The following is a 27,997-nucleotide window of genomic DNA, read 5'->3' on the forward strand; positions in this document are numbered from 1 at the left end:
GATTGGCTAAAATGTCTGTCAAAAGAATTGAAATCAGGGGGTAGTTTGCAGAGGCACAGATACACGGTAATCACAGAGGTAAAATGTGTATTATTATAACTGTGTTGGTTAAGCAAAACTAGGAAATGGGTAATAAAGGGACTATCTATCTTTTTAAACAACAACAATTCTGGTGTTGACTGTCCCTTTAAGCTCTGTGCTGTGGATCCTGAGAATATGCTTTCGTCTGCGAGAAACAAAAAAGAGTATGCCCCTATAGGCCTCAGGGACGTGCATTTTTCTTCACACATGCATAGTGTCATCATGTGACATCACCAGCAGTCACTGCTTTAAGTAGAATACACATCCATGGTGCCAATGGAATTAAATGGACATTAAAGTGACAGTAAATAACTTTTAACTACAAGACATATTTGTTTTGCTGCTGTAGAATATCATATCCACCAAGTGTTAATGTTTTTTATACAAATTATCATCCTTTTTACTGCAGTTCTTTTTCACATTTGCTTTATTTGGAGGATCCAATATGTGCTTTAGTCTGCAGAGAGCAAGGCTAGTCACAGTCATAAAAGTAATATGAAGTACTCTGCTTTGCAATTGTTATCAGTTAAAGCCAATCACAGTTACTCTAGAGACGTCAGCAGGGTACTTTTTATGTTCTGAGAATTAGAAATTGCTCAATTTTCACAGCTAAATTACATGAAAAGGGAGCAAAATAAATAATGACATTATATTGCAAAGTTGTGTCATTATGCACAACTAAACATTTTATATACAAATCTCAAGGTGTTTACTGTCTCTTTAAAGTAAAAATTAAACTTTCATGACTCAGATAGACTATACAGTTTTAAGAGACTTTCCAATGTATTTATTAAATTGTGTATAGTCTTTTTATATGCACACTTTTTGAGCATGTGCAAGAGTTCACAATGTATTCATATATGGGTCTGTGATTGGCTAATGGCTGTCACATGATACAGGTGACCTGCAAATTTTGAAATTTGCAAGAAAAAAAATAATTAATTTGCCATTTAAAATTCAGAGTAAGTGTTATTGCATTGTTGTTTTATTATGTATTTGTTAAGTATGCATTTCTCCTGTATTTAAAGGGACAGTTTAGTAAAAAACAAACTTTCATGATTCAAATAGGGCATGTCATTTTAAACAACTTTCCAATTTACTTTTTTTATATATATATATTTGTATTGAGAAATTGCGTATTACAGATATAATTCTCATATAGATATACATTCAGCAATAGCATAGGCATTAAACAAAATGAAAAACAAGATTGTACATCTTCTCTGATTATTCTCAGTTTTATCCCCTTTTTTTTAAACAATGGAACACGTTTGGGTCCTTGTAATAGTTATATAAAAGAGATATAGGGGTATTTATGAAATAAAATGAAATAAAAAAAGAAAGGCACAAACCTAAACTTTAAATGTCGTTCTGGAATAAAAGAAAAAAAAACAATGCCCACCCAAATGGAATGCTGTGCCCCCTCAAAAAATATTAATATGATCATACGCTTTAAAAATAATAACTAAAAAAATAATTGTTAAGTAATGCTGCATGCTGGGGGCCGGGGCTAAGATCACAGTGCACTTTTGAGGCGTCGATAGAAGCCGGTAGCCATTTATAGACTTATATTTATATGATACAATCATATTCTTATAGGTTCACAGTACATAGGTTGTATTAAGTAGCCTGATATCCGTTAGTTATTGTGAAACAGGTATAGCTAAATCTAATCTACAAATTTACCAGTACCTGAAAACCTAATATCCGCACTGCTATTGCAAACAAAGGGGTTAATTGCATTGGGGGGGGTTGGGGTGCATGGCTGTTTAGGGGACATGATTGAGATTTGAGAATGAGTTTAAGGATTTTGGATCATGGTAATTAAAGGGTGAATTGTTTTTAAGGAGCTATTGCACTGGGGGTCTCAAGTTTAATCTCTCTGTTTTAGTGCACTGCATAGGATTTAGACTTCCTTATTTTACCTAGTGATTTAGCACATATTCTCCAAAGTTTAATAGTGGGGGATAAGCCAGCCAGAAACTACACTTTCCTGCAGAATATGTAGGCCTGCTCTTATTTTAACTCTCATACATGCTTTGTGAATGCGTGCCCCCTCGTGAAAAAAAATGCCCCCCCCATTTTATTCGTTCTGGAGCCGACCCTGATGTACCCTGTATATGGAATTACACAACACCAAAAGTATCAAAAAGAATATTGTTTCAAAGATTTCACCTCCATCTATGGAGATTAATAATAACAACCGTGTTTGCTCTATATATACGTGACAGATATTCCGTAAGAGTGTTTAATGGGTAGGAATAGCTATTCTCCTGTTTGTGCATATTTTCCAGTGTGGCAATCATTAAGCCCACAACATTGTGGGCATTAGTATCATGTCCTAGGGTGTGCTTGTGTTGTTTAGAGTACTTCACCAGGGCCCCCCCCACTCACCCCCATCCAAAACGACCAAACAGAGAGGATAATACTAGCACCATAGCAATACTTGCAATGCCAGGGTCTATAGCTAGGTGTCAGTGAAAGCTGTGTTATCATTATAGTGTCATATTAAAAGCTTATGGAATTTTGCGGTTTTACAGGGTTATATTGTGCAAATTAAACACATAGCTGGTTTAAAACTAAATGCAAGTTGACCTAACATCATGTACATAACCAGCAATATTAAATATTACCATCAAATTGAGTTGCTTACCAAGAAGTCTACAGTGCTATTTGATCTCTTATGATGTTGAAAATCTATAGGTAACTGTGCAAAAACTGCACTCTAAAGAGAACTGCATTTTAACACTTAGTGCAATCAGTGTGGAACAATACCGGCCAATGACAATGTTGAGTGCATGCTGTTAATAAACTGTCTTTTTAGCATTGGAGATTATTTCTTATTGTTTGTAAGATCAATTCGTGTACATATTTAAATACTGTGAACTATATATTAAAACTCAGAATCATAACATATGCACCAGCATCCACATACATGCTAGATTTAAAGAGAAAAAACGTATAATTAACAATTCAGCTGGTTAAGAAATGTTCTGCTACTATAATGAATAGCTGTACACCACAGGAGACCAAGATGTTAGTGTTCTAGTTTCATTTTTAGCCCCATGACTTTGTATGCCGATGTGTGAATGTCCTGTCTGAAACGCTTGAGTTTCTGGGCATATAGATAGTAGAGTTATCATCCGTAGTTTGAGGGTAATGCTGTATAGCGTGGGAGGCCTCCGGTGTTTGATTGCAGAGTTTGTGGATGTCATGTGGGGTTAAAAGTGTGGAAAGTAAATGTCCTGCTGCTGTGGACCCCCGGGGGCCCCCCCAAACCCCCACACAACCACAGCAAACAAGTAATGACCCCTAATCCACTGCAGCCCACTTAATATACCAGAAAAGTCCAGAGTCTCTACTTTTGTCAGGCTCTTCTTCCTTGAAGTTGCTGCGTATGGGCTGTTTGTTACCTCCGGGGTCAGCACAGCCTTTTGCGGCTCGTGAGGTAAAGCGTTTTCTGAGGGCTCCTCTTGTTTGTGGTGCGTGCGTTGGGAGATCACCATAGTGTTGTCCTCGATTGTAGATGTAAGGCGCTGCATTAGTAAATCGAATGGAGCTTTTGCGATGAGTTGCTAGCAGAGTATTTCAAGTTTATGCCAGTGATCTTGAAAGTTATCTTGAGCTCCTGCTTCTCCTGTAGCGGCCATCTTAGCCGCGTATTGTCAGTTCCTGTGTATGGCTATACTTTCAATTTATTAAATGCGGTAGTATTAATCCAAAGAATAGAGGCTTTATACGTCTTTGTGTGTGGTTGCTGAGAGAGTCAGTAAGGCAGACACCTGCTGCCGGCACTGAAAACACCGTAGAGCCGGGGAAGGCCGCCGCCTTAGGTCTGAATCTTCCGAACTGTAGCTCTGATGTCAGACCCCAGTGACTGTTATTTATTGGGTTATATAATTAGATTAGCTTTTAAATTCTCTTAAATTGGCGGATTGCAGAAGATTCTTTCAGAGCTTGCAGTGAGTGTGTCCTGTTAGGTACGCTGCTTGGACACGCCCTCCAATTTACTTTTATCATCAATTTTGCTTTGTTCTCTTGGTATTCTTAGTTGAAAGGTAAACCTAGGAAGCTAATATGCACATTTCTTAGCCCTTAAAGTCCGCCTCTTATCTGAATGAATTTTGACATTTTTTCACAACTAGAGGGCGTAAGCTCATGTGTGCCATATAGTTAACATGTGTTCACGCTTGTGGAGCTACCTAGGAGTCAGCACCGGTTGGCTAAAATGCAAGTCTGTCAAAAGAACTGAAATAAGGGGGCAGTATGCAGAGGCTTAAATACAAGGTAATCACAGAGGTAAAAAGTGTATTAATATAACTGTGTTGGTTATGCAGAACTGGGGAATGGGTAATAAAAGGGATTATCTAACTTTTAAACAATAAAACTTCTGGTATAGACTGTTCCTTTAATGGACCTATAAGTTGTTTTTTTCCTCAATGTCACATGTGCTCTCCTAAGGAGTGTAGAACAGGGTAAAAGTTTTTGGCTTAAAAAAGTCTGCATTTTGAAATGAGTTTAGAGTTTTTAATGTGCTATTTCTTGTTCTAATTTGTAGTGGTTTATAGTTTGGAAAATTGAAATTAATAAAATGTGAGGAAATCCAGGAAAGATGTAGTTAAAAGTTTGAGGCTAACAGCAGGAACCCCAGAGAAAGCAAAAACAAAAACCAAATGTGAAGGTTTCTTCCTAATATACAGTCAGTCATTGAAGCAATATAGATAAAATGTTTTAATAATAATAAAAAATCACCATGGTAACAGAATCCCTGCTACTGAATTATTGTATACAATAAATTAATGCTATTCTAGACCGATATAGTATATAGTGCATTTTTATTTTCTTTATTTTTTTATGATTTTGTGGTAGCTGTTTGTATGCTTTAGAACTGATTTTTAATGAACAATTATTTTCAACATTGCAAAAATAAAAAAAATAATAATAATTTGGGTTTAACATTATTATACTGAGTCTCCAGAATACAAAAATACTCAACACATTTCTTGCAGAGTTGTTTTATCCCTACAATGAGTGCAAGTTTCTTATTGAATGATAATCAAGTGCTTTGTTATGTAAACCTTGTCATAATCGTTTCTGCTTTTCACAGCCTTAAACCAACATACTAGCTTTATGCCAAAGGTAAATTACACAGTTCATGCTGAGAGTTCCTTTTGGAAAATATGAGAGAATACACAAATGACTCCATCAACTATTTATAAATGGATGCATGTTACTTCTAAGAATAGAATGGTGGTAGATAATAGTCTAAGTTGACATTCTAATTACTACAAACACCTTTGGTAATTAATGGTTAAATGCATCAAACCAACTCTGTTTTAGCAAAATAAACTTTTTCCTCAAGGGATAAACCAGAAACTATTTATCTACACAGAGACAATGTTTCCAGATATAGATTCCTCTATGTTTAAAGGGATAGTAAACCCCAAAATTGTCTTTTATGATTCTGATAGAACATACAAATTTAAACAACTTTCCAATTTAATTCTATTATCAAATTTTCTTCATTCTCTTGTTATTCATTGCTGAAGGGACAGCATTGCACTACTGACAGGAAGCTGAAAATATCTATTTAGCCAATCACAAGAGACAAATGTGTGCAGGCACCAATTAGCAGCAGCTCCCACTAGTGTAGGATATGTGCGTATTCATTTTTTAACAAGGGATACTAAGAGAACGAAACACATTTGAAAATAGAAGTGAATTTAAAAGTGTCTTAAAATGACATGCTCTATCTGAATCATACAAGTTTAATTTTGACTTTCCTATCCCTATTTATTGTTTTAAAAGATAGATAATCCCTTTATTACCCATTCCCTAGTTTTGCATAACCCCCACATTTAAAATAATATATGTTTTACCTCTGTGATTACCTTGTATCTAAACCTCTACAAACTACCCCTTATTTTAGTTCTTTTGACAGACTTGCATTTTAGCCAATCAGTGCAGGCTCCTAGGTAACTCCACGTGCATGAGCACAGTTATTTATATGAAACACATGAACTAACACCCTCTAGTGGTCAAAAACTGTCAAAATGCCCTGAGCTAAGAGGCGGCCTTCAAGGGCTTAGAAATTAGCATATGAACCTCCTAGATTTAGCTTTCAACTAAGAATACCAAGAGAACAAAGAAAAATTGGTGAAAGAAGTAAATTGGGAAATTGTTTAAAATTACATTCTCTATCTGAATAATGAAAGTTTGTTTTGGACTAGACTGTCTTTTTAAGCACAACAAATTTATTTTTAGTCCATTATAACATAGTGTTAGGATTTGTTTTGGTTTTTACAACCTGTGCATCACAGTTAGATTTGAAGACTTGGAGCAGATACCTTCACTTTTATGGAGGATGTGAAAATACCCGATTTGCCCAGATTGTGCGTAAAGTTGTCTAATATAAGCTATATTATAAGAGGAAGACTTGAAGGGATGTAAAACCCAAATATTTTCTTTCATGATTCAGATACAATTTTTAATAACTTTCCATTTTACTTCTATTATGAAAGTTGCTTCATTCTCTTAGTATCCTTTATTGAAGGACCTGTGATGCATTACTGGGAGCTTGCCGAACACATGTAGTGAGCAAATGACAAGAGGCATTTATGTGCAGACACCAATCAGCAGCTAGCTCCAAGTAGTGCATTGCTGCTCCTGACACTACCTAATTATGCTTTTAAACAAAGGATACAAACAGAAGCAAGACAGTGGAGTAAAAGAAGTAAATTGGAAAGCTGTTTAAAATTGTATATTCTGAATCATGATAGAAAAATGTTGTGTTTCATGTCCCTTTAAGGAAGATTTTAGATCTTAAAGATTGTTTTGTCTTAGAGATATCTTTGCCCTCTACATCAATGACATGTCAATAGACAAACTATATTTTTAAAAAAAGTTGGTTAAATGGTATATGATGTCTGCCATTTTATTTATATAAGATGGGAGGATATGAAGTGCTGGTAGGATTGTGGCCAGGCTCAAATGTCCTACCACTACTGATGGACCTGTCCAGACATTATCCAGTTATGGGCAGTACTAACTTGATTAGTCTGAAATTGCCTACATAGCGCCAACACTGTCCCCTACCATCAATACAATGACTCGCTTCCGAAGAATGCAGGTTGTCCAGAGCTTAAGTTAAAAAATTGTTGAGATAGAGCTAAAAAAGCTGAAATTAGGGCAATTGCCTCTGCCCAATATCATCCTCCCATTTAACCAAAATCTCTGGTTGTTATTATTACAGTTATAATATTTGTCCTAACAAACCAACACATTTTGCATGATGGTATAGGAATTACAAAGAGATAAAAAGAAAAAAAGGGATAGGGAGACATACGGATCAAATATCCTGTTCCCTAGAAAGTTTATACTCTTACAGGTTCTTGGAGTGAATGCTTATTGTAGGTCCAAACTTGTTAAAACATTAAGTTTTTCGCTTGAATATGTTGTAGACTTTATGTAATAACTTTAAGTTGTGTGTTTTTCTGGACAGGAAGGGTTTGATAGAGAATGTAAATAGGCTGTGGGGAATCTGACAGACATAGTATAGGTACCACACAAGAAAAGTCCTGAAGAGGGGAATGGAAAGTGGTTGTGAAAGGAACCAAGACACAGAAAGAGGTAGGAGGAGACAGCTAGTGGAGTACATAGAGTTAACAGAACCAAGATCTGATACTGTTACAAAATGAGCTGCCAAGATGAATCCCCCAGAAACCCTTATTTCGCAACACAAGGCTTCCTTAGCAAGGACAAAACAATATTTGTATTCCAGACACCATAAGGATCTGAGCTGGTTCTGGGAGAAATAAATTAGCCAAAAAGGGCTATAGGGCAAAGAGGTGATCTATCTATAAATTACTTATATATGATGCCATCTCCATAACGTTTTTGGATACAAGATAGAAAAAAGATGTTGTTAAACAATATCTCTCTTGGGTTCATGCTCATAAGTTTATATTCATCATAGTCCATTCCAAAACTATTCTCCAGCCATGACGTGTGTCTTTTTGGGGAAAACACCTCCACATGACTGTAACTGTGAGATATAAATAAGGCAAATGTAAAATTGTTGTGAGTAAAGTATTCAACACAAAAACTAAATACACAGTGACAACTGCTTAATGGGCCAGTTCACCGTAAAATAGTTTCCCCCTGAATGTGTTCCCCATGACTTCTTATACCAGCTGCAGTGTGAGAAATTGCTCATTTATGCTTCTTTTTGCAAAAGTAATAGCTGAATTTCTCTTTGAAACTATAGCCCATCAAAATAGACTAAAATTAACATTTTAGAGCTTTATCTCTTCCACCTCCAACTGTGAGTGTAATTTAATTTGCTGCCTGTGATTACATTACATAGTTTGTCAATAGCCTATACCTAGGTATAGAAACTTAAGTATAGGTAGGGATACTACAGGCTAAATCAGATATTTCAAATGCCAATATAAAGGCTAATGAGCTATGTGTAAGCAATTTAGTACACTCTAGCAGGCAAAATAAATTATTGCGAACAAATTAAAGGAAAGCTTTTTTGGGTAAACTGTTCCTTTAAGAGTCACTGTTGGCCTCTGGTAAAGTTCTCATTTGGTACATTATACCCGAGTTCCCTAACCTATAAGCTAAAGAACATTGCCTCTTTTAATTAGATTTTCTTTAGTTTTTCTTTCCTTCATACATTTGGATGTTTCCCGCATATATTGATTCACATAAATTCTCTAATTCTTTCCTGATTATGTTTAGCTATGCAGACCATTAATGGAAGTGTTTACAAAATCAGCATAATGATTCACCAATCCAGTAACTTATAATTTGTATAAATAAAAGCCTTACACGGCTTCAAAATGCAAAAACAAATCCCTTGGCAACAGGACAGTAGTTTCTAAGTACTTTCTGAATTTGCAATTATCACTATTAGTGATTCTCTGTTTCCTACAAATTTTAATGCAAGTGCACTATCAGTCTGTAAGTGCTAATGTACAACTTCAGTATTAAATAAAACTTACAAGCAAGAGAGCAATGCTGGTTCCAATGCAACTCAGGGAACACAATATCCTTAATATTAAATATTATTAGAATATACTGAAATGCTACATTTAAAAATTCAGTTTCCATAGGAAACTGTGCCTCTTTTTGAGCCCTCTACCTAAATTGTATGGGGATTTATTAATGGAGGCTATGTTAAAAATACAGATAGATAAATAGAAATTAAATAGATAATAAATAGATAGATAATAAATAGATAGATAATAAATAGATATATGATAGATAGATAGATACTATATATATATGATAGATAGATGATTGATAGATAGACAGACAAACAGACAGCAGTCCACCCCCCCCTTCCCTTTTGTTGCTTAAAGTGAAAGTAAATCCTAGCATTTTACAAAACCTAGGATTTACTATTGAAACAAATAAAGGGGACTTTGATTCATGAAGTATAAGATTTAAATAAGGGCTTATTGCTCATCAGCCTCTGTCACTCACACTAACATGCACTGAGCAATTAGCACTGCACATACAGCACTTTCACAGGGTAAAACACACAGACATCCACAGCCCCCCACATACACACACACAAAGCACCCCAGACATAAACAGCCCCCAACATGCACACACACAAAGCACCCTAGACATCCACAGCCCCCCACATGCACACACACAAAGCACCCCAGACATCCACAACCCCCAACATTCACACACACAAAGCACCCCAGACATCCACAGCCCCAACATGCACACACACAAAGCACCCTAGACATCCACAGCCCTGAACATGCACACACACACAAAGCACCCCATATATCCACAGCCCCCCACATGCACACACACACAAAGCACCCTAGACATGCACAGCCCCGAACATGCACACACACACACACACAAAGCACCCCAGATATCCACAGCCCCCCACATGCACACACACAAAGCACCCTAGACATCCACAGCCCCCACATGCACACACACAAAGCACCCCAGACATCCACAGCCCCCAACATGCACACACACAAAGCACCCAAGATATCCACAGCCCCAACATGCACACACACAAAGCACCCTAGACATCCACAGCCTCGAACATGCACACACACAAACACACACACACAAAGCACCCCAGATATCCACAGCCCCCCACATGCACACACACAAAGCACCCAAGACATCCTCAGCCCCCCACATGCACACACACAAAGCACCCCAGAAATCCACAGCCCCGAACATGTACACACACACACAAAGCACCCCAGACATCCACAGCCCCCCACATGCACACACAAAGCACCCCAGACATCCACAGCCCCCCACATGCACATAAAGTACCCCAGACATATACAGCCCCCAACATGCACACACACAAAGATCCCCAGATATCCACAGCCCCAAACATGTACACACACAAAGCACCCCAGACATCCACAGCCCCCAACATGCACAACCAAGAGACAGAAGGGGCCCCTAGATGTGTGTGCCCCATCTAAATTGAGACCTCTTAGACCCATGTATTTATGTCCCTGTGTGAGGCTGTATAAAGCTGATTAGATAGATAGATAGACAGACAGACAGACAATTAGATATTAGATGATAGATAGATAGATAGATAGACAGGCAATTAGATATTGGATGATAGATAGATAGACAGACAATTAGATATTAGATGATAGATAGATAGATAGATAGATAGATAGACAATTAGATATTAGATGATAGATAGATAGATAGATAGATAGATAGATGATAGATAGATGATAGATAGACAGACAGACAGACAGACAGATAGATAGATAGATAGATAGATAGATAGATAGAAAATAAAATTACAGGCTGAGTAAGAGATATAAACAGGTAGATATTACAGACAAATAACAGTGTTTTAGCATTTTAAATAAAAAATATTCATCCACAAAAACAAAAAAAATAAAAGTACCCATGATAACCTTGGAACAATCAGGCATTGATGGCACGTAATGATTTACAACACCCTCAGATGTAACAAATTAGCATTCCTGAAAAGTTGTGTCAGAGCAGTTTTATATTAGTACCATATGTACAGACCTTACTAGTAGAACAGTAGATGTAATTCACTGTTTTTGTTCCTAATATAACCCATAGAAAGACTGACAGCATATGTGAACCATACAGCCTATATACTGTGATGATTTAGTTTCTTATATTTATGTTAGTGCCATCTGTATCACAAGCCTGCGTGATTCTGTTTTTAAAGCAACAGCAGAGCCACCATATCCTGCTATGTTTTCCCAACTGATTCAGGAAACAATTACTAACAAAAGACAAAAAACTAAAGACTTCAAGCCACTGACCTGAGGAAGATCCCCAGTAATTGTGCATTGTCTGAGACTTTGATTAAGACAGGAAAATGTCATGTGTCACATTTTAAGCTCAATGGATTGTTTCTTTTATATAAATGGTGAATTTGGCTTGTGCCCAACGCTCAGTAACTGCAGATCTATCATTATGTCTATGTAATGGATCCCGTATGTTGTAAAGGCTGATGGTTACTCACTCAGAGAGCGAGGAGCAGAGAAAACGAACACTTTTAAAAGCTCCCGTATTTTGTAGGATGTTTATTGGTTATTATTATAGACTCTCCAAAAACATATACCACAATGCATATGAATGACCAGGCTCTTCTACATTCTCATTAGTGTTTTAAAACAATGCTGCTAATACACAATGCATTGATGTTATTTTATAGGGACAAATTAATAATAGTAATAATAATAATAATAATAATAATATACTGTATAACAATAATACAGGAAGAGGATGTTCCTGGTTAGAAGAGTTCACAATCAGCTCAGGGGTCTGTAATACCCCCAGGGCCGGACTGGGAATAAAAAGCAGCCCTGGAAAAATATAAAGACCAGCCCTATTTTCTGTTGAGTCGGTAGAATGCACATGCCCCATTTTTCTCAAAGGGGATTACTGGGACACTCCTTCCCCAATATTTTTTTCAGAATTAAATTATATTACTTTGTATTAAATAAAAATGTCAGATTGATGTTATATAGGCCCCCTACAACCCAGTTGCATCCATTAGTTAGCCCTTTAAATTGTAGCTTTCCAGCCCCAGCTGCTGCAGCCCACCGGGAAATCTCCTGGTATCCTGGTAGGCCAATCCAGCCCTGAATACCCCATTATTTTAGTTCTTTTGACAGACATGCAATTAAGCCAGTCAATGCTGACTCCTAGGTTTCTCCATGGGAGTGAGCACTGGGTAATCTATATGGCAAACGTGAACTAGCACTGTCTAGCTGTAAAAAAAACCTGTCAAAATGGACTGAGATAAGAGGTGGCGTTCAAGGGCTTAGAAATTAGCATATGAGCCTACCTATGTTTAGCTTTCAACAAAGAACACCAAGAAAATAAAGCAAATTTTTAAATGGTATGTCCTATCTGAAGCATGAAAGTTTAAAGAGACAGTAAAGTCATAATTAGACATTTATGATTTAGACAGAGCATACAATTTTAAACAACTTTCCCATTTACTTTTATTATTTAATTAGCTTCCTTCTCTTGTTATCCTTTGCTGAAAGGTTTATCTAGGTAAGCTCAGGAGCAGCAAAGAATCTAGGTTCTAGCTGCTGATTGGTGGCTACATATATATACTGATTGTCTTTGGCTCACCCATGTGTTCAGTTAGAAACCAGTAGTGCATTGCTGCTCCTTAAACAAATGATACCAAGAGAATGAAACAAATTTGATAATAGAAGTAAACTGGAAAGTTGTTTAACATTGTATTTTCTTCCTAAATCATGAAAGAGATATTTTGGGTTTCATGTCCCTTTAATTTTGACTAGACTGTCCCTTTAAAAAAAGTCCATTTCAACTTCATCCAAATATGCTCACTAAATGCTAAACAAATACAGATGTAAAGGCTACAGACTATCGGCTCAGACCTCAGGCTGTGCGCACTCCAGCACTGGGTGTGTTGTTTTTCACTTAAGCAACAAGTAAAGACCATTTTATGATGGAAGCAAACAGCTTGCTAAACCACCAGCTCTTAGTTTCAATTTTATTTATGTATTTACATTTTTGCACTTCACAGGATACCTGTATCTTATGTGCCTTACTGTTCTTTAGTTTCATATCACTTTATTTTCCATATAAAATGTTGTTTACTGTCTCTTTAAACACATATAATTAAAGCCATACATATTTCAGCTTATAATTTTGCATTATTTATTGCTCATGTTTATTAGAACTTCTGACTTTCAGTGCGGGATTGGCCCACCAGGATATCGCGACTTTTCCTGGCGAGCTGGGGGGGCTGTTGCCGTATGGCCACATCCTTGGTCAGGGAGGTCTTGGAGCGAGCCTTGTGCACATGTGTAGCACATTTCTTCAAGGCTGCTCTTGATAATGGTGTAGGGGCCTCTGGTGGCAGAAAAGTGGCCCTAGGCAAGGTGGGGCGGGACCTGGGGCTGCTCTTCAAACATTTCCAGGGCCAGTCTTATTTCCCAGTCCGGCCCTGCTGACTTTACAACAAACATGTTTGGGTTACGATCATTTCCCCCTCCCTTTTAGAAAGATTCAGTGGGTGTGACTCTTCCTAATGAAAACTGAAAGGGATATAAAACCCAAATGTTTTCTTTCATGATTCAGATAGAGCATGCAGTTTTAAACCACCTTCTAATATACTTCTATTATCATATTTTTTCCTAATTTTATTAGTATCCTTTGTTAAAAAACGCAGGAAGGTAAGATTAGGAGTGTGCACGTGTCTGCAGCAAGAATGTTATACATTAGTTAGAACACTAGATGGCAGCACTATTTCCTATCATGTAGTGCTTCAGATGTGCCCACTACCTATTTAGATATTTCTTCAACAAAGAATAACATGAGAGCGAAGTAAATTTGATATCAGAGGTAAATTGGAAAAAAAATATATTGTATGCTCTGTCTGACTCATGAAAGAAAATTGTTGGGTTTCATGTTCCTTGAATAAATAACCTCAATTTCTTCTTCTTTACATGAATTTTTACAACCCACACAAACATCATATTTTGTGTGGATTTTAGATAAAACATTATTGCCTCAGTAGATTATATGAGATCTACAAGAATCTAATTCTGTAAAAAAAACAAAAAACAAAACAAAACAAAACATTGAACTATAATCAGATCTTTATTTCTAATCTGTTTAGCGCTAGCGTGAGAACGTTTCCTGGTATTTAGAACACATTGCAATTATCTTGCATTTAAGTAGATGTGTTAATATGATTATAGGTTATTAAGTGATACTTTAAACATTCACAAGTGATTCTTTAAATGGACACTTAAGTCAATATTAAACTTTCATGATTTAGATAGAACATGTAGTTTTAAGAGACTTTTCAGTTTAATTACATTATCAAATTGTGCACATTATTTTTATATGTACGCTTTTTGAGGCACCAGCTACTACTGAACATGTACAAGAGTTCACAGTGTATATGTTAAGAGTCTGTGATTGGCTGATGGCTGTCACATGATACAGGGAGGGCAGCAAATTAAAGAAAATGTTAAAATTTGTTCTAAAAAAAACTATTGCACCTTTAAAATTTAGAGTAAGTGCTATTGAATTCTTTTTTTTATTATGCACCTTTTCATTATGCAATTCTACTGTATGTAATGGCCATTTGAAGGGCCATAATACCCACATGTTTAAACACTTGAAAGTGATGCAGTATAGCTGTAAAAAGCTGACTAGAAAATATCTACTGAACATCTCTATGTAAAAAAGAAAGATATTTTACCTCAAAAGTTTCTCATTAGCCACATCCCATTGTAAAGGACTTCTAAGCAGCAAATCAGTATGTCTGTCCTGGGACAGCGGAAGGAGCGAGCTTTTGTGCACACTCATCTTATTTCCCTATTCAGCTTAAGGAAGTTTACAATGAAATCTCATGAGAGGTAAGTGAAATCTCATGAGATCACAGTAAAATAGTTAATCACCTCCGCACTGCTGATGCTGATTGGCTGCTGTTCATTTCTTCATTTATTTATTTTTTTACCTGCAGCTGAGCAGCAGCTGAAGTATAACTTTTTACACAGAACTTACTCTGATGAGCTGAGGAGATTGTGAGGTAAAATATCTCCCTTTTTTACATAGAGATACTCAGGTGATATTTTCCTGTCAGCTTTTTACAGTTATACTGCATCAGTTTCAAGTGATTTAGCATATGAGTATTATGTCCCTTTAATAATATAAATGCAAGCCATATATAAGTACTAGTAGTGGGCCTTACCTAAATATGACCCTGTGCTATTATACATTTTTAGTAAACATAATATATATATATATATATATATATATATATATATATATATATATATATATATATATATATATATATATTGTTAGTTCATAAATGAATATTCTACTCTATCTTGTAAAATATTGATCTGTGGACCGCATGTGCTTGGAAGTTGCCAATCACTACGGTATATAATTTATTCAAAGAAAATATTAAACATAGATCTTTACCATTGGCTTCTAAACATGATAAAAAGATACATAACTCAAACTAATGTAAACAGCAATGCAGTATTTTTGCAAAGTTTGACACAGTGAGTAGGAGAGGAAGGGATAAATTATGAATGAACAGACCACTGTATTACATACTACAAAGTCTATTTGAAAGGAAGGTGCACCACTCCCAATGTAGGCTCACATGGGAATGCAGGAGTTTTACAAATCAACAACTTCAAAACTTTCCAATAAATATTTATGTTTCTAGCTGGTTCTAGCCAAGAAATTGAACGTGTTTGATTGCAAAATCAAGCATAAAATACACACAAAAAAATCCCATATTAAATAAATGAAAACTGGGAAAATGCATTATTGTTGCTAGAAACTTTCTTACTTTAGCTAAAAGCTGGAACCATTCCTAAACTATTTGCCTGCTATAACTTTTCAAAGGGATGTTTAAATTCAAAGCAATTATAAACCTTTAGAAAACCCTTTGATAATCCACATATCACAAGCTTTGATGGTGTGATATTCCTGTATATCATATATATGGCCAGTTAGAAAGTGATATCACAAGCTTTTAAAATGTGCTTGTGGTCTGATAACACCCCCTATACACCTTGCATATAGGCAAATCTGATACCATTATTCCAATTAATCAGAAAAAATATTTCCAATAGCTTTTCATAGGATTTTTGACCTCTTATAAATCCATGTGGCTTGTTTTGAATGGCATAATGTTACTGCTTGAACATTGTTTTTTCAATATTCATGTTTTATGTATGTTTAGTTTTCATGTTGACAGGACGTACTATTTAAAATATTTCTTTCATGTTTATTAAAGAGTAGTGGTTAAACATATTTTTGGCATGAAAAAGCTGTTTAAATTTAGTGTGAAACTAGTAGAAACAGCATGATTTGTACCAATGAGTCCTGAGACTCTGCTGCTCATTGGCTGATAGATGCAACACATTATAGTAATAGAACTTCTATTTTTCAATTAACAAAGCATGGTACTGCATATTGAAACATACTATTTTAGGCAGTAAAAAAAAACATTTTTGAGTATCGTGTCCATTTAATTAAAATGTTTTCTGATGATTTAAAAAGTTAAAAATATAGCTAGAATCCCACCAGATTAAAGGTGCTTGCAATGTTATTTATGAATATTGAAGCATTTGGAGGTTTTTTAAAAAAAAAAAAAAAATAATGATACATTTTCTTAAAGGGATATGCAATGATATCAAAGTAAAAAAACAACAAATAAACTGCATTCAAACACATAAGACCAAAATAATAAATTTGCAATTAATTAGCTGTCATCTTACTTTTGTATTAACAGTGTACATTTTGTGTAACGTGATGGAAAACTTTCATTCACATGACAGATCACTATTTATAGATGTTAAAAATATTTTTGCACAAAAAGTGGTTAAAACAGTTTATTTTTATATTATTGGAATAAAAATCCCTGCAAAAACTCACTCAAAAGTCTTCCTTTAAAGGGACAGTCTACACTAAAATTGTTATTGTTTAAAAAGATAGATTACGCTTTTACTACCCCTTTCCCAGCTTTGCACAACCAAGATAGTTATGATAAAGGGACAGTCTAGTCAAAATTAAACTTTTATTATTCAGATAGGCTTTGTTATTTTAATCAACTTTCCATTTTACTTTTATCATCAAATTTGCTTTTTCTCTTGGTATTCTTAGTTGAAACTAAACCTAGGTAGACTCATATGCTAATTTCTAAGCCATTGAAGGCCGCCTCTTATCACATGCTTTTTCAATTGTTTTTCACAACAAGAAAGTGATAGTTCATGTGGGCAATATAGATAACACTGTGTCCACACCCGGGTAGTTATTTAAGAGTTAGTACAACACAGTACTAAATGCAAGTCAATAGATAATACATAAAAAGTCATGTGATCAGGGGGCTGTCAGAAGATGCTTAGATACAAGTTAATTACAGAGGTAAAAAGTATATTAATATAACAGTGTTGGTTGTGCAAAACTGGGGAATGGGTAATAAAGGGATTATCTATCTTTTTAAACAATACAAATTATATTATAGACCGTCCCTTTAATATACTTTATAACCTTTAAACCTATACATTTCTGCCTGTTTCTAAGCCACTAAAGACAGCCTCTTATCACATGCTTTTTTATTTGCTTTTCACAACAGGAGACTGCTAGTTCATGTGGGCAATAAAGATAACATTGTGTTCACACCCGTTAGTTATTTAAGTCAGCACAACACAGCACTAATTGGCTAAAATGCAAGTAAATAGATAATAAATAAAAAGTCATGTGATCAGAATTATATATCTTTTTAAACAATTAAAATTCTATTGTAGACTGTCCCTTTAAAGTTCAACTGGAGTTTCTTGCTACGGATTTGAATTACTTTGAAAGATTGCAACATTTCACCTGAGCTGTCATACACTGTTTTTTTAGGGGCGGGGGGTTGCACAAAATTGTGATGGATTAGAATGGATTAATCTGATACATTTCACCACCAAGATGACTACCCAAACTATTTGTTCGGGCTACAAAGATAAACTATTTAGACACGGTCTCCCTGCTCCTGGGATGCTCCAGGTAAAACAAAAATCATTCATCTCTTCCAGAAACATAAGAATAATCTATGTAACTGAAGCAAACACCAGGTCCCCCTAAATTTTAAGCACATAGTTCTAAGAAATCCAGATCCCTTTCTGAATAGATAAATGATCACTTTAGTTTCAAAATAAAGTAGTTGTAAAATGCAAGTATTCATGTAAATAACTTACAAAAAGTACATATTAACATTTAATGAACTGTTTTAGTTCTTTTTCATTACCTTTCATATCTACTCCTAAAAAAATATTTATAAATTCTGTTTAAACTGTATTAATAAAGAAATAAACTGAACACTATTTACACTAATTGAAACTAATTATTATGTTAATGTTAATAATATTCTAGAAAACTAAAATTAGAATTTGAACACAGAAATTACCCCCCCCCCCCCAAAAAAAAAAATTAAAGTTAAGTTGCTGATTTGTGAATATTCTTATTGTTTATACTACTCTAACAGTTGAAGTAAAAAAGACCAATGAAGTACCTTTTAAGTTTCTTGCTGTGCAGATATAGATCCTGGCAGTGTCCGTGCTGTGCCCCTAGGTTTCAGAGCAGTTGTTCTGTGTGTGTGTGTCAGAGCAACACTGCCAGAAACAGAGATCATTCACTGACCTAATCACACGTTTTTGTGACTCTTCCCAGGAGGAGGGCACAAAAATCTTTTTTTTTTTTCTAGTATTAAATTCTAAACTCAGTTTGTATGTACAGTACACATATTTTGCTAAGCTAGGAACTCCTTAACTGCTTCATAGCTGCATATATCATGTGGTAAAGATTATTGTGAGGTTTTCTCTAATAATATTTATTCAAGGAACAAATATGAGCTGCTTAGTGTTTTAAATTTCATAATCTAGTACAGACCCTCACTCATGTAATATTTCATTCTGCCCTCTAACCTTTTATCTCAGCAGTTCTATATTACTCAATCTTTAATTTTGTAAAAAAATGCTATACAGTCTAGAAAAGCTTAAAAAGACATAGATAGATGGATAGATAGATTGATATATATGGTTATATAGATTATAGATAGATAGATAGATAGATAGATAGACAGATAGACAGACAAACAGGCAGACAGACAGATAGATAGATGGATAGATCGATCATAGATTATAGATAGATAGATGATAGATAAATAGGTAGATTATAGAAAAATAGACTAAGTTCTGTGCAAATCCAGATCTTAGTGTGTTGAACTTTCACAAGAAGAAATACGGCTCTAAAAAAGAGCCGAATGCCGCTAGTGGCCATATTCAACACTCATTTCATAAAGAATAACACAAATGGACATCCCTAATAGATAAATAGATTAATATATAGATATTGATAGATATACACCATTTAAGCCCTTGCACCAAATGGACGTAGTTACTACATCACCCATTACTTTGCCCAGCATACTGTGTTGACATAGCACCTACATCAAACACTGTGGCGCATGCTGTGGTCCCTCGCTGTCAGGTTAGATAGCGGAGACTGGAGCCGGGGCAGAATGTATATGCCTTCATATGGTAAGGGAGCACTGATTGTGGTCCTTTTAACATATGAAGACAGATCGCCGATACTGACAGTGACACAGACAGTGTCATTGACTTTATCTGCTGTGGTGGTGCTGTGCATGGTGTAAGAGGGAATATCTAAACAAAGAGTATCCCACTGAAGCTTTTACAGCCATTTGTGTTATGACTGCACAAGCGGTACATAAATAATTTTAATGAGAACCCAAAATTTTGTGGAAAAGTTAACAATTTTTTTATATGATCGCATTTGGCAATAAAATGGTGGCATGAAATATACCAAAATTTGCTTAGATCAATACCTTGTGTTTTCTAAAAAAATATATATATTGTTTTGATAGGTAAAAAAAAGTTTATATTGACTGATAGCAAAAATTCTAAAAATTCTCCAGTATTTTGGGCAAGTTTTTCTTTGAAATTCCCGGTAGCAAAGGGTTTAAATATATGGGAATTTTTGTAGATGCATAAAGTGATAATAAGCATTAGAATGTCACATCATATCTGAACATACATTTAATGGCCGGTATTGTCAGTGTGTTTTACAGTGATAACAATCCTGAAATGCATTTCCTGTTAATACCCCTGAAGATTGAAATCCTTACCTCTCGAAAACAACAGAAGATAGTTATCTGCCTCAATTTCATAATCCTAAAACCAAATGCACAGAATTACTGTCAAACAAAAAGGATATTTCAGGGGTTTAGCATTTACATGTTACAGGATCTTTATGTTGATCAATCCTTTGTTATAGTGTGTAGTGATGCTAATAGGTTTGTGCAATTAAGCTGTTATGCTCTAAAACCATAGAGATCTGTGTGTATGTCTATCTAAGGGATTTGAACAAGGGCATTATCAATATAGTGGTCACATTTTTTGGATTAGCAATTTGGCTAATTTTTAAGTGCTTATCATTTAATATTAATTTTATACTATAATTTATCGAGCAGGTAGCATTTTTATCTGTGTGGTGACTGTTTTATAATGTGATCTAATATGGCAGGGGTAATTTAAGTGTGCTTTGTGAATGCGAGGATCTAATGTTACAGTTAAAAACTCTTCTTTCTTACAGGTGGTGAGAGTCCACGATCCATTACTCCTGAGAATTACTCTTCTTTACCCCTAGGAGGAGGCAAATTTTCCAAAACCCCAGGAGCCCTATAAAACACCTCACACATACTTTAGTCTTTACTTTGCCTCCGCTAGAGGTGGTTGAATAATGAAAATGTGCACTTGATTCTTCATCGAGAGGGGTTCTATATTGAGGCCCATTTTCCCCTCAGAGTATACTGCTTGTCAGAGGGATGTATATGGAGTGTAGTTTGTGATTCTTGTTTCTCCTCATGGGAAATTTTTCTAAACCTTCCATAATTGGCCACAGGGGCTTGTCTTTTGCCTCACTTTATGGATCTACAATATACTCCTATTCTATAACATCTGCTGATATGTTTTAGTACTAGTCTGGCTGTCTGCTGCTTGTTTGCTCGTAGACAAGTATCTATTGGTAAGTATAATTTATTTACATTTAAACACTCTATAGCTATGTTTTTTTTGGTGTGCTCTGTTTGTATTTTGCTTGTCAGCTTTTTGGTTTACGTGTGTTGTGCATGGCGGGTTAATTGCTTGTCGGATAAGCGCATGTCCCTTTAGTTTTGTATAGTTACTTTTGTGTTTCAGCTGGTTTACACAGGTCCGGTTTTCGCACGTTTGTCCTCAGTTATGCGCAAATCAGATTTTGGCACTCTAACAAGATTGCTAACCACATTCTCTCCAACAACCGCTCTGATAGTGTTTGACCGATCTAAGCTATCCATTACTCTCAGGTAGTGAAATTCTCCTACCGCCACTTCCTCTGCCGAACTTGTAAGGAATCAGCTGAGAGACTCACACACGCTCTGAATCCTACGTCATCAGCTGCAGACGAGAGCTCCTGTTCCTACCGCACACGCTGTCAGCTTTCTTTCACGCTGGTTGATACAGGTACTGCTCGCCTGCACAGGGCTCGCTACAATCAAGTATCCAGGTCAGATAATATCTATGTATCGTGCCTTGCTTCGGTAATAATAATAGAACTACTGATGTTAAGCTTTTGACTTTCTGTGAACTAACTGCTCAAACACCTTTTCCTTACATAGAGGAAATCTAATGATTCACTTATGTGTCAAATTGTTTGCTACTATCATATCATATGCCTAGTGAGATTCTTGTTAACTAATTTACTGTGAACAATCTTATCCACGACTGGCTTCAAGTATATGTAATTAGTGCTTAAAACTACTGAATTGTGTACACGCACTAATACAAGTATTTAGCTTGTTACAGAATTAACCAGCCAGAGAAAGGAATTAGTGTTGCGCTTTACACAGTTAATTCCTGTTACTACTAACTTAAGCAACCATGGAACAAGAGCCTCTGTGTAATCAAATGCAAGCTCTGTCAGACAGAATGGATGCATTGTCCAACTCATTCCACAAATTACAGGTGGAAAACCAGGCCCTAAAAGCCTATTTAAGGGAGGTACTTGCTCCCAAACCCACAGCTGCAGAAACACACCCCGAGCCCTTGGTGTCCCCCCTAGAGAAGTTCTCTGGTGACCGATCACGTTTCAGAGAGTTCAGGAATTCCTGCATGCTGCTCTTCGAAATGAAGCCAAGGACCTACTGTCATGATCCAGCCTGGAATTGAACCTGGGACCTGTTTCTACTTCTGCTGCTGTTCTTTCCCAGCCTGTTGTCTTACCTCTCTGCCACCAGATGGCTTGATCACAGGCTAAGAATATTGGGTTTTTCTGTTTGCTGCAACTTTGGCTCTCTGGCTCCACCTGCTTTCCAGCTGAAACAAATCATATAATCAGCAGCCTGCTATATCTGGGAGGTTTGTTTTCAGTTCTGGGCCTTGACATTGAGTGTTATACTCTGACAGACCCTCTGGTCCTGTTTCCTGAGTGAAATACAGATTTGTTGGATTTCCTGGTGCCTGATTTCTGCTTCATTTTGTGACTACTCTTCTGGATATTCCCTTGGCACTGTGTTTTGTTTTTGGATTGATTTCCAGGCAATTAATCTTGGCTAATTCTCTATTTCCTAAGGACTGACTCAGGTACTTTTGCTTGATTGTTACCTGATACTACAGAGTTCCAGTCTACAGCATAAGCAAGTATCCTGTCTGTTATTACAAGGATCTGCATTCCTGCCTGTTACTACAGAGTTCCAGTCTACTGCATATGCAAGTATCCTGCCTGTTATTACAAAGATCTGCATTCCTGCCTGTTATTACAGAGTTCCAGACTACAGCATATGCAAGTATCCTGCCTGTTATTACAAAGATCTGCATTCCTGCCTGTTATTACAGAGTTCCAGTCTACAGCATATGCAAGTATCCTGTCTGTTATTACAAAGATCTGCATTCCTGCCTGTTACTACAGAGATCCAGTCTACAGCATATGCAAGTATCCTGCCTGTTATTACAGAGTTCCAGTCTACAGCATATAGTTCCAGTTTACAGCATATGCAAGTATCCTGCCTGTTATTACAAAGATCTGTGTTCTTGCCTGATACTACAGCCTATAGACTTTGCCTTATCTAGTTTGCATATCTCTGCATTGCTAATTATCCTATTAATAAAACCATCACCTTTATTTCCTAAAACCTTGTACCTGTTTAATTATGCCAAAAAGGAAAGACTCACACAGACAAAAAACAACTTTAACCCCAGAACCTGACACCTCTGCACAACAGCTCCCAACTCCTGAACCTGCTCCCTTGCAGAGTGTGACACCTAGCCCTCTGAAAGAGTAAGAGTGCTTACTGTAATTTCATATCTCAGGGGGGATCCTAGGGCCAAAGGAGGAACCCAGTGGAGACATATATTACACAGTTTAAAATTTCTGCCCGAGATTCAGAGTGGAACGAAGTCTCTCTCAAGACACAGTCCGTTTAGGCTTTTCTGAAGAGATTAAGGACAAACTGTCACGCACAGGGATCCCTGACTCTTTGGAAGATTTATTTACTCTCACCATTAACATTGATAGACGCCTTAGAGAGCGGCGTTCTGAAAAGGCTAGTTCCTCTAAGAGTTACTTCCCAGCTCCTACCTATCAAGCAAAGGAGACTCCTCAACCTATGGACATAGGTTTTATTAAGGGGCCCTTGACTCCTCAGTAAAAGTCCAGGAGGAAGTTACACAGTTTTTGCATGTATTGCGCCTGTCCCTCTCATAAAGTTAAAGACTGTCCTGTCCTCTCTAAAACGAAGAAGGGTAGGTCATATAGCCCAACAGTAAGTTTCCTAACCAAAACAGTCAAAACATTCATAACTATCCTTCTTCTTTTACAGTGGGATCACTCCAGGATAACCACTGAAGCAATTATAGATACTGGTTCTTGTAGGAATTTTATTGATCATAATTTTTTGAAAAGAAATAAAATTCCTGTTTTGTGCAAGCATAATCCGATCTCTGTCAAGGTCATTGATGGCTCCTTACTTTCTTACGGTCCTGTCACACATCAGACCATTTCTCTCCAGGTAACTTCATGCACACAACTCACCGAACCACTCACTTTTGATGTCATATCATCTCCTATGTTTGATATTATACTTGGAATAAAATGGTTATGTATACATAAACCTCATATAAACTGGACCGACCTTAGCCTTACCTTCCCCACTCCCAATAACACTAGCAAAGATACAAGTAATCAAGTTTTGTTACATACAGATGACTCTGCCTTACCCACACAATATTCAGATTTTTCTGATGTCTTTAATAAAAAAGACACGGAAAGCTTACCACCACACAGGGCCTACGATTGTCCTATCGACCTACTTCCAGGGGTTATGATCCCATACGGTCACGTATACCCCCTTTCAAAGCCTGAGTTAGAACACCTCAAGAATTATATAGATGAAAATCTCAGGAAGGGGTTCATTAGACCCAGTACATCCCCTGCAGGTGCAGGGATATTTTTCGTAACAAACAAAGATGGCTCGTTAAGACCTATTATCGATTACATGGAGCTTAACAGGCGTACTAGAAACAACAGATACCCTCTCCCGCTCATCCCTGAGTTGATAGAAAGATTAAGGGGTGATTCAGTATTCACTAAATTGGATCTCCAGGGGGGCCTATAATCTCATACGAATGGAGCTGGTGACGAATGGCTCACTGCATTTCGGACCAGATATGGTCTGTTTGAGTATACGGTGATGCCATTCGGTTTATGCAATGCTCTAGCAACATTCCAGTGTCTAATCAATGACCTTTTCAGGGATGTCTTGGATGTGTACCTAGTGGTCTATTTGGACGACATTTTGATCTTTTTCCAGAATCTTGAACAACATAAAATACACGTAAGAGAAGTGCTTTCCAGGTTAAGAAAAAACAATCTCTACACTAAACTTGAGAAATGTATATTCGAGTCTAGTGAAATAACCTTCCTGGGATATGAAATCTCTCCCGACACAAAAAAAGATGTGCAACATTTCTTGGGTTTTTCTAACTTCTATAGGAAATTTATACCTGGATTTGCTGCCATCACTAAACAGACCTCATACGGTTACATGGTATACTTAGGACACTCATCAGTGACCGTGGGACTCAGTTCACATCCAAATTTTGGAAACATCTATGTAAGGCTCTGCACATCGACCAAAAACTTAGTACCGCATACCATCCTCAGACGAACGGGCAGACTGAGAGGGTCAATCAATGGCTTGAGCAGTATCTCCGCTGTTTTTGCTCACAGCAACAGGACACTTGGGCTACCTACCTACCCCTTGCTGAATTCGCATATAATAACAATAAAAGCTCTACTACCGGTTACTCTCCTTTCTTCATTAATTATGGATTACACCCGCAATTTACCTTGCTCCCAAGGATTGATACACCTTGTCCTCAGGTTAATGACCTCATTAACGACATCTCGGCCTTGTTTGCCACCATACGTGATAACATTCTCCAGGCTCAATCTTCCCAGCAGAGATACTACAATCTACGCCATCAGGCTAGCCCCCAATACTCAGTGGGTCAATACGTCTGGCTCTCTACAAAAAAACTCAGAATTTCATACCCCTGTAGGAAGCTGGGCAAGCTCTACATTGGGCCCTACCTCATCCTCCATGTCAATAATCTTGTCACCGTCACCTTGCAGCTTCCATCCTCTTTCAAGATCCACCCGACGTTTCACGTCTCTCTGATCAAGCCTTGTGTCTCACCATCCGCTGTTTCTGCTCAGGTGGACGCTACTCTTGATGTTGATCCTGATGTACAGTACGAGGTGCATAGCATCTTAGATTCTCGCATATGCCGCGGAGTTCTCTTCTATCTTGTACATTGGAAGAGTTCGGTCATGAGGATGATTCATAGGAACCGGCTTCGAATGTTTTGGCTCCAAGGTTGGTTTCCCTTTACCATAGACGTAACCCGGATCGGCCCAGGCCTTGAACCTCACTGTGGTTCTTTATGGAGGGGGCTATGTAAGGGTTAAATGCTTCACCTGTGATTACTACTGTCCCTTTAAGTGAACCTGCCTATTTAAGTTATCTCCTCCCAGCCTTCATTGCTGGTTAATTGAGTTTCTTTGAATGGACTACGCTGTTACAAGATTGCTAACCACATTCTCTCCAACAACCGCTCTGATAGTGTTTGACTGATCTAAGCTAACCATTACTCTCAGGTAGTGAAATTCTCCTACCGCCACTTCCTCTGCCGAACTTGTAAGGAATCAGCTGAGAGACTCGCACACGCTCTGAATCCTACGTCATCGCTGGAAAGACGAGAGCTCCTGTTCCTACCGCACATGCTGTCAGCTTTCTTTCACGCTGGTTGATACAAGTACTGCTCGTCTGCACAGGGCTCGCTACAATCAAGTATCCAGGTCAGATAATATCTATGTATCGTGCCTTGCTTCGGTAATAATAATAGAACTACTGATGTTAAGCTTTTGACTTTCTCTGAACTAACTGCTCAAACACCTTTTCCTTACATAGAGGAAATCTAATGATTCACTAATGTGTCAAATTGTTTGCAACTATCATAACATATGCCTAGTGAGATTCTTGTTAACTAATTTACTGTGAACAATCTTATCCACGCCTGGCATAAAGCAAAGCACAAGGGTAACCTTGTGTAACAAAACCTCATATTTATTTAGAGGATTCAAGTATATGTAATTAGTGCTTAAAACTACTGAATTGTGTACATGCACTAATACAAGTATTTAGGTTGTTACAGTCTGCATCCTGTGGTAATCACTATTGTAAGTTAGTCTGTATCCTGTGGTATTCACTATTGTATGTTAGTCTGTATCCTGTGGTATTCTCTATTGTAAGTTAGTCTGCATCCTGTGGTAATCACTTATGTAAGTTAATCTGCATCCTGTGGTAATTACTATTGTAAGTTAGTCTGCATCCTGTGGTATTCTCTATTATAAGTTAGTCTGCATCCTGTGGTATTCACTATTGTAAGTTAGTCTGCATCCTGTGGTATTCTCTATTGTAAGTTAGTCTGCATCCTGTGGTATTCACTATTGTAAGTTATTCTGTATCCTGTGGTATTCTCTATTGTAAGTTAGTCTGCATCCTATGGTATTCACTATTGTATGTTAGTCTGTATCCTGTGGTATTCACTATTGTAAGTTAGTCTGCATCCTGTGGTATTCTCTATTGAAAGTTAGTCTGTGTCCTGTGTATTCACTATTGTAAGTTAGTCTGTATCCTGTGGTATTCTCTATTGTAAGTTAGTCTGTATCCTGTGGTATTTACTATTGTAAGTTAGTCTGTAGCCTGTGGTATTCTCTATTGTAAGTTAGTCTGCATCTTGTGGTATTCACTATTGTATGTTAGTCTGTATCCTGTGGTAATTTCTTTTTTTTTTTTCTTTTTTCTTTTAAATGCTTTATTGAGAAAATTACAATGCAGACGGTAATCAATGGGTTTTAAGTCGAACAGACCTCCACTCTTACATAACTGTGAAAAATTACAACATTCTCATTTTATATTCATATAGTCTCTGCTCTCTCTTTTTTGTACCTTCTTGTTTAGTTCCATGAGAGTTGGGTTAAGTTGCTGACAAATGAGAAAACCATTTGTTGATATGCAGTGAAAAAAAACAATTAAAAAAACATTGTGAGGTAGAATAGGTTTGTTGTTAAATGTAAGCTTTGAAGTAAATCAGTTTTAGGTATTGGGGATCTAGGGGAGTGTGGGAGTGGAATGGTCGGTTTTGTTTCCCTTGGTTTGTGTATTCTTCCCAGAGAAAGCAAATAGAATGGTTGTTATGGTATAACCCGGATATCGAGGGTTAAT

At 36.8% G+C, this 27,997-nt stretch overlaps 1 protein-coding gene across 1 annotated transcript in view; it reads right to left on the reverse strand.

The window, feature by feature from the left end:
* BDKRB2 (bradykinin receptor B2) overlaps positions 1–18,759 on the reverse strand; it is a 29,353-nt gene extending 10,594 nt beyond the window's left edge. The window contains exon 1 of the mRNA XM_053697500.1: positions 18,665–18,759. The gene's annotated coding sequence lies outside the window, so the exon portion shown is untranslated. The remainder of the gene's footprint in view (positions 1–18,664) is intronic.
* Between the last annotated feature and the right edge of the window lie 9,238 nt (positions 18,760–27,997).

Source organism: Bombina bombina, chromosome 1 (genome assembly GCF_027579735.1).
Source record: "Bombina bombina isolate aBomBom1 chromosome 1, aBomBom1.pri, whole genome shotgun sequence".
NCBI classification, from domain to species: Eukaryota; Metazoa; Chordata; class Amphibia; order Anura; family Bombinatoridae; genus Bombina; species Bombina bombina.